Here is an 8,581-nt window from a genome sequence, read left to right on the forward strand (position 1 = left end):
TGTAAGAATATGTCTTGGCACAGTGCAGCGAGATACATAAATGTGACGATTTTTGCTGTGAGGAGCTGAAAACATGATCAAAGAATAAGCTAAATCTGATCAGTTGTGACTCTCAGGAGGTACACATTTTTTGTTTACGTACAGAAAATCCAAGAGAGCACAATTAAATGCCAGCGCTGTGACGTGTCAGCTGCTTCAGAAGCTGTCTCAAAACACTTACAGATTTCAACAGTCTTTGTACTGCTCCCAAATCTGAAATCAGATTGTGAAGCGATGTGCAAATTGGGGTTTGTTGCAAACTGAGGATGTTACAAGTTCAGACTTTTTCATCTCTTTCTCTTTATTTTTCATTTGCCATAGGACTGCAAAAAAAGAGAACGAAGAATAAACCTAAAAAACACATTTGCAAGTGTTTGTGTGATAAAGAAGGAGTGATTGGGAACTAAACGCTTCTGTTCAATAAAATATTTTTTCTGACATACTGTAACAGTAATTGTGCGAGCAAAATACATTCTTTTCAAAAATATTAAATGAAAGTAAGTAAAACGTGAAGTGATAAACAAAAAGCGGAACATAAATAACTTTGCTGGTTGCTGTCTCACCTCAGTCACAGGTCGACATCACTGTACGACAGCTGTACTTCACATAGTCAGCCTAAAATTCACAGACATCGTCGTCCATCTGTGGTGTGAAAAATGCCTCCTCCCATTACTCATGGTTGTGTGTCCTAATTATCCATTCAGCATGGCTCACTAGTTTTCTCCTTTTCACGTTAGCAAAGAAAAGAACAACAATAGCGCGCGCAACGGTTCAGACAGTGTTTTCTACACTACGGATTCTGAATAAGAACAGATCATTACAGACTGAATATTGAATTTTCTCCTGTTGAAACACAAGTTTGAATAAATGTGGACTCAAAATGACAGGGAGGGTGCTCATCAGATAACAACGTCTGCTTGTCTACCTGACCGTTGCTCCGAGCCTGGACTGCAGTCCTCCACCCGCCTCAGGCACATTCACCAGCCAGGGGTCTCTCTCTGCCCTTCAGCCTGCTCCCTCACATGCATCTTGTCTCGGCTACTGCGGTGCATGTGATGGACAGCTAACTTTGGAATTGAAAAGAAAGACAGCAGAAATGATTGGATGAAAGCAGGAGAGGTGCAGATGTAAAATTGGATGGAGGGAGCAGAGGAGAAATGTGATGGGGGGGTGGGGGTGGGAGGAGGTTGAAGATGAGCTTGTTGGGGGGAGAGTGAGAGGATCAAATCATAGAGTGAGTGGAGAGAAGGAAGGAGCAAACAAGCAGCAAAGTCGGAGGAAGAGTGACAAGGACGGAATAGACAGCAGGACGACAGGCAGGGTGGAGTGTGACAAGGAGGAGAATGACGTACGCGATAAGGCAGAGTGACACAAATGTCACCATGCTAACCTTTCATGCACTCTCCCTCTCTCTCCTCTCTACTTTGCCTCTGTTCTCCCTCTCCTCCCAGATCCGAAGCCGCGCAGAGATGCACACCAAATGGGCAGCATGGAAGCTGGCTCACACCCTCCAGCGACTAGCTCTCCACACCTAACTGCCTCCACCGTCTCCCGGCATCAGCTTGAGCCATCCCAGCCAGGGCCGAGGCTGCAGAGTTGAGGCTGGACAGGCCAGAGCACGACACCAGAAGCCGCCCCCCACAGGAATATCACCGGACGTGGAGGAGAGAAGGACACGAGTCGACTCACCGCAAACCAATCAACCTGTTGAGCGTACAGCTGAGCTTCTTGGACTTCACCAGAAATGAAATAGGCCGTAGTGATGCTTGAGCAATGGTATGGAGCTTTTGGACACATCCGGATTTATCGACCGGATATCCTTTCGATATTACGACACCTTTGTGCACACCTCAGAGCCGGGCCACTTTTTCAGATTGGCTTGTGGGCAAAAGCGAGTAATTGAAAATCCCCCCTCCAGAGGCTCTCTGTTCTGATTTTGCGTGGGGGAGGAGGGCTTACATATATATATATATATATTTTTTTTTCTTCTTCTTCTTTTTAAATGAACAATTTCAAAAGCCCCCTCTCTTTATCCCACATTTTCCTCCTCTTTCTTTTTCACCATCTTTTTCACACATTGCGGAAAAATACATTATGAAGCAGCACCATTCTTCTTCATCCTCCCTCTGTGACGGAGAGTGAAGAGGGACAGACTGTCCAGAATAGATAACGAGCACCGAGACTGGCACTGAGAAGAGGGGAAGGAGAAAGAAAGAGCAGAAAATAGACAGAGACAGGTAGAGAAGAAGGGAAGACAAGTAGCAAGAAAAATAGAGAATTAACTGGGATTGTTTGAAATCCTCTGTGAGATTTACAGTGTCTGTCTAATTCGTCTGTGCGGTGTTGGAGGCTAGTTAGCGCAATGGGCTTGGGAAGGGTTAAGAGTTACACCAGGGGGGGCACTTGAGCAGCAGAGTAGGGTTATGTCCCCCCCTCACCCCTCCTGCTGCACCTGCCTGGTCTGTTTCTTAGTATTTGGCAGGAAGACAGACTGAGAGATGGCCTGGTAAACAGACAGCTATACTGAATGACAGACAAGCTCTGAGGCTGGTAAGACAGACAGACAGACAGACAGACAGACAGACAGGAAGACACAGCCTATTCCAAGTGTCAGGCACAGAGCCAGGCAGACATCCAGTGCGGGCACAGTAAACAGTGCTCGATTCATTGTCATTCTATGCAGTGTGTGAGGGAAAGACGGAGGGAAGGAAAGAAAGCTGAGACGGAGGGAAAGAAGAGGAGCATCCCTGTGTTTGTAGCTTCTGGAGGATCTCACTCCCTCTGCATCCACTTCAGTCACTACTGTGGCAAACAGTGAGAGAAAAAGAGAGGCGGGGAGGGAGGGGGCTGTTACTAGAAAGGAAATACAGGTTGGAGAAAGAGAGGGAGAGGGGGGAGGCAGGCAGAGAAACAGAGGGAGAGAGCAGGTGTCGAAAATCCTCCCCTTCATCTGCTTGTCATTTACTCCTTTATGTTCTCTCGTCGTCTGGCGAGGTGATTGGTTTTTCTGACGCCGGCTTTCCTCTGCTCATAGGCCCTGCGCAATCCTGAGGAAAACAAGAGGCGGGCAGACAGAGGAAAGCAGAGAAAAAAGACAGCATAAAAAAGAACAAGTGGAGCCCTGTTTTGATTGACTAATTTCCCCTTTTTTTCCTTCTTATTTGTCAAGGTGGGCTGTTGTTATTTATTTTTTTCTACAAGTAAGAGATATAAGGAAGAAAAACACTGGCCCAGCCAATCCCTCATTCTTCATGTACACAGAATTGAATCACTCCTTTTATCAACTGTTGATTTTTTCTCTTGCCTTTTTCTTAAGAGGTTTTTTTTCTCCGCCCGAGTATAAACACTGGAATCCTATAGATTCCCTCTATATGTCCTGACGTCCCCAGTGACACAGTGTGAACCCCTTTGACTCCTCCACGACGTCCCCCTCCTTGGCTGAAGTGCTAAAACCCTGTGGTCTCAGATCTCAACGCCTGTGTTGACTCACTACTACAGCGATAATATGGCACAGTGCTTCTGATACCATCTGATTCATTCTGTAAGTAGGACTCTCTCTCTCTCTGTCTCTGTCTCTCTCTCTCTTCTTGTGTGTGTGTGTGTGTGTGTGTATGTATATATGTGCTAACATGTGCGCCGCATGACATTAGTGTGCATTCAGCTCATGTATGCAGAAACACAGACGCGGTCCGACTTTCTGCAGTGTTGGTTTTATGGTGTCTTCACAGTGGATTTGCTTTCCTGTGCTTACTGTGCTCCAGGCAATTTGAGCATGTGTGAGTGCGTGTGTGCGTTTGTCAGTGTGTGTGTGTGTGTGTGTGTGTGTCTGCCAAAGAATGAGATTTTGATCTTACAGCCAAGCTTACAACAGCATCAGAGTGGTGTCAGAAAGAGGCAAAGGAGGTGCCTCTTTGTGTGTGTGTGTACGCCTACATATTGGTCCTGAGGTTAATTTGAACTAATTAGTGGTGAGTATTTTTTGCTTCTCAGAGCAGTTTTTGGTTCTGTGTCAGTGTACTTGCATTCATTAGGGTGAGATGGAAAGGGGATGGGGGGCTGAAACTGAAGAGGGTGAACCAGCTAATGAGAATGACTCTGATTCCCCGACTAGTTCTTTGTTGCCTCCGTTTCTCGTCTAATGCCCTGAGCATTACGCCCTGGCTGCATATCATCTCAGCCTCCTTTATCTCTCTGTGTGTTGCCATGGATGAAACCCTATATGGAGACCTAGACTCCACAATGTCCTGCATATTACGGAGCCCATCTATCTCCGTGGACACATCCACATCTTTATACACTCCCACAGTCACCAGGCCCTGCACCGGGAGACGCTCAATCAAGATAGTCCCTTCAAACAGACCAATGAACTGTGAATAACGCCATTACACAAACTCCCAGCTCAGAGCATTACAGAGACAGAAAGATTGGAAGGGTGGAAAAAAAAAGCGAGACAGAGGGAGGCTGAAAAACATTATGGAGATAGAAGAACAAGAGCAGAAGGCGGGATGAGAGAGGAAACAGAGAGTGTGAGACAGAAAGCAACAGAGAGGAGGACACATAGAGGAGGGAGGGTGAGAAACAGAGGGGGAAAAAGGGAGTGTGTGGGTCTAGAGGGGCTGCGGAGCAGGAAAAGACCTCTGCTCCATGGGAACACTCTGATGGGCTTAGCAAGGCCCCGCTTTGTTCACACTGTTGGTCAGCCACTCAGCATTAAGATTACTAAATAATACGATTACTGCAGCTGCACACTGATAACACGCTGCTGCCGATCCCCTTTGTCACTGTCAGAAAACCCAGAGAAGAGAGGAGGAGTGGCAATGCGATGGCATCAAAGGCACGACGGCGCTGACTACACTGCGCGGTCACAAGGGCCCATGCTTCACAACATGGCTTCTCCGCTTGTGGCTGAGCTGAAGTGGAAAAGAGTTGGCGTGACTTTTCATGTGATGAGTGGCCATAAACAACTAGATACAGGGGGGAATGGGGGGAATAGCGCTAACCACAGTTTTCTCTTCAAATGGATGATCGATAATGTGCCATAAATTTGGACTTGTCTTATCTTTTTTCCCCTCCCAGTAGTTAATGTTGCACTGTCAGCTCCGCCAGGAACTAAAGAGCAAGCAAACAAGGAAACCTCATAGTATATTATCAGCTTTCACGTGTGTAAACATAAACCAAGCGACTCTTGGTGAGACTCCTGCCCCTTATCTTGATGTTTTACTCCGCATCCTCTGGGTGGGCTATTTGTTTCATGTTCCTGTGCTTGACAGCTTTGACACAGATTCCTGCCAAGTTGACCTTGCAGTTTAAAGTGTAATAAAAGCTGAATTCCCAGGCAATGTTGCACATCAATACGTGTTCTCCTGGTAGCTGATAAATGGTCTTCCACCCCTCCAGAGAGGGCAAAAACAAGCAGGCAGCAGAAAGCGCTGTCCAGTTCTGCTCAGCAGAAGTAAAGTACAACCAACCGGACTAATGTCGGGGTTGGGCTTGTCTCCACCCCCCTCCTATGCTATATGAAGTATTTCCACTCTCTTCTCAGCAGGAGCTACCATGAGCCTGCCGAGCTAAATATTAGCTTGGAGCAGGAGAAAGAAAAGATGCGTTTAGCATGTGATAGCGTAGTGTAAGAATAACAAACCGGAGCTGAGGGGCACAAAACGAAATCAATGAATGATGACACACGGCACAAACATGCAGCTTAAAACAGCCCTGAACCGCTTCAAGTTGGCAACCGTTCATTTCAGTTTGTGTTTCTGTGCAGCGCGTTTGTCATACGTATACTGGAGGTTTCATGTACATGTCACTGAGTGTATTTGCTTCAGTGAGATCAAATGAACTTTGACCCCAGACCCTCCCAGCTGAGCCCCATGGTCACAAAATAACCGTATGAGTCACCCCGCGCAACTAGTACAGCTCCAGTCAGAAAGCATCCATGTTGAAACGCATGCACTCTGCTCAGTGAGTCCAGACATGCAGAAACAGAAGGGCAATATTGAGATGATGTGCCAAATTATCAGTTACGTGTTCTGTGTCATTTGGGCCCCCACTCTTTTTCTTAAGTGCTTTTCACAGCAGCAGTATGCTGAGTTGGTACAGTACGCTCCAATCATCTCACTCCACTTGGTCAAAATTGTGGCAGAAATGCACATGGTTCATGAGATAATCTTTTGCGTTTAGTTTCCGAGCTTCCCATTGCCCCTGTTTGCACCAGTTAGGTCCTTTCAGATCAGTGAACCCATCATCCCTCAGGGTTAGATCTTCTAATCGCTGGCTCAGATTTTTATTTTCTGGTTCCACTTCTGGTTTTGCCCGATGAAAAAAAAAAGTTCTGTGATAATTTTCCTCTCATATTATCATTTAAGAAAAAACGGCATCATTGCATTGTTTTGCATCATTAATCTTTTTACAGTTCTTTAGCGTGAACATCTGTTCTTTCTTCAAAGGTGGTCAGCAGCTGTAATTTCCTTGGCTGTGCTGGAATTGTTTCATTTATAGCTCAAGCAGGAGGCGCAGATAATTGTCAGACTGGTATCAACGCAGGATCCATCATTTCCCTGTCAAGTTGGCGTCGTGATTGGCTTCTGCTATTCTGCCCCATGATGCCTCTTGCGTGACAGTTCACCCCTGAAGTGCCTCAGACAGCTCCTTCTCCAAAGCGAGCAAGGCTAATTTGAGATATGAGATCTCTTCTAACACTGAGCAGCACTTCAGTTTCCTCTGCCTTCAATCCTCCGCCGCTTGACCACCAGCGCGAGGCACTGCAGCCTGCACTAAACCTTTGCTCCTCATTGCCTAATGGAGCACAAAAAATGGCCCTGTTTGCTTAGTCGTTTGTCCACTCCTGCTTGCTTCAGGCTAGTTGGCCTTGGGGGAAAGATTGAGTGAGTGAGTGTGCGTGTATGTGTGTGTGTGTGCGTGCGTGCGTGTGCGAGAGAGAGGAGGGTGACAAGAAATGGACATTAGGACACACATGCCCTTTCCATAATGTGCTCCCAGCTGGGCTGTTTGGATGGCCATAAAGTGAATGCCGCTAATGGCCTCTCAGTTAATGGAGTCATTAAGATTGGATTGCAAGAAGATAAAAGCAATGCGTATAATGTGTGCGAACCGGGTGGAAGTGTGATCGTTTGTATACATGTACTGTTACTTAAATGGCTTTGTGTATTTCTAGCTATTTAGTAGCCACTCTCAGGACAACATGAAGGGTGGCAGTGACACTCTTCAGCATTAGCATTAGCAGAAAAGGTCAGTATTCTGTCAGTGTAATTGTAACACAGTCTGAGGCTCAGGTGATCAGAGCCGGCCCGTCCTAATCAGCCGGCTGGCGGGGGCTCAGAAAGTCACAGCTATAATGTTTCACTGCTAGATTGCTGCTGCCTTGTGCGAGTGTGTAAGTGACAAAGGCTGATACATCATGATAAGAGGTCACTCCAGGACTTCTCCCTGAGATAATGTGGCAAGGCTGCCCAAAAGCATTGTGGGTAGTGTTGCGTGTTGTTTTTGGTGGTGGTATGATTGCTCATTAAGCCTATGTCAATTTCTTGAGGGTTTGCTTATGTCACTGTCCTCATCATGTTTTAAGTGTCAGCTGCGGTTGTTACAGCTCATCTCATTCACTTGTTGTATCCAGGGAAATGCAGCCTTTAATGCACCACAGAGCTGCTTCCTGCTGGCAGCTATAACCTCAAATCACACAATCAAATAATTTAAGCAGAGCAGAAAATGCTTATTTTAATAATTAAGTCCAACAGAGTCAATAGTGCTAAACTTTGTGAGCATTTACACCAACTCTGTAAAGTTGCCCATCTACTACCCTGCTCCAAAAGGTTATAGCCTCATGGGTAATAACCATGTTTTTCTTTCAAACAGTGTAAATCCACATATACTGTATCAGAAGATCAAAAAATAAATTTCATTGTGAAAGAGTACACCTTTAATCTAATCTGTTAGCCCATAGCTGGAAAATAGATTCTCAGCAGGGGGTGTCATAGTGCAATCACTGACCACACCTGTCTGCAGACTCCTGGAGAGGCCTGAGGTTTCGTGCTGCAACATAAGAAAAACTTGTTTAATTTATTATTATTTTATTATGTCATTTTGATAGAGAATGGTGACGGGATATTTCAGCGGCGACTGTTCGTGTCAGAGATTTGATTTTGGTAGGTCACGGCGGTTGTAAATTATAATATATTGATATTACATGTGTGGTAAGCTTTTACATTCTGACTACAGTATAAGGGAGTAAGTCTTTGGTTAGCCTGCAGTATGAGCTGAAGTACTCTGTTAGCAGCCTTGTACTGTTCATCCACTCTGTTACTATTCTACATAACTGCTTTTGTGTGTAGAAATTGTTCAAAAGTCATTCAGGTAACAGCATCGCCAGCCTTGGTCTAGTGAGTCTATTTTACATGTTAATGTTTCTCTGCTGCTCCCGCTGAGCGGCAGTTTGGCTCACAGTGTAATAATGGCACTCATCATGATATCTACAGGTATCGCCTCTTCTCTGAAGCTGATCATTAATACACGTTGGACTGGCTGC

This window comes from Trachurus trachurus, assembly GCF_905171665.1.
Source record: "Trachurus trachurus genome assembly, chromosome: 16".
Classification (NCBI taxonomy): domain Eukaryota; kingdom Metazoa; phylum Chordata; class Actinopteri; order Carangiformes; family Carangidae; genus Trachurus; species Trachurus trachurus.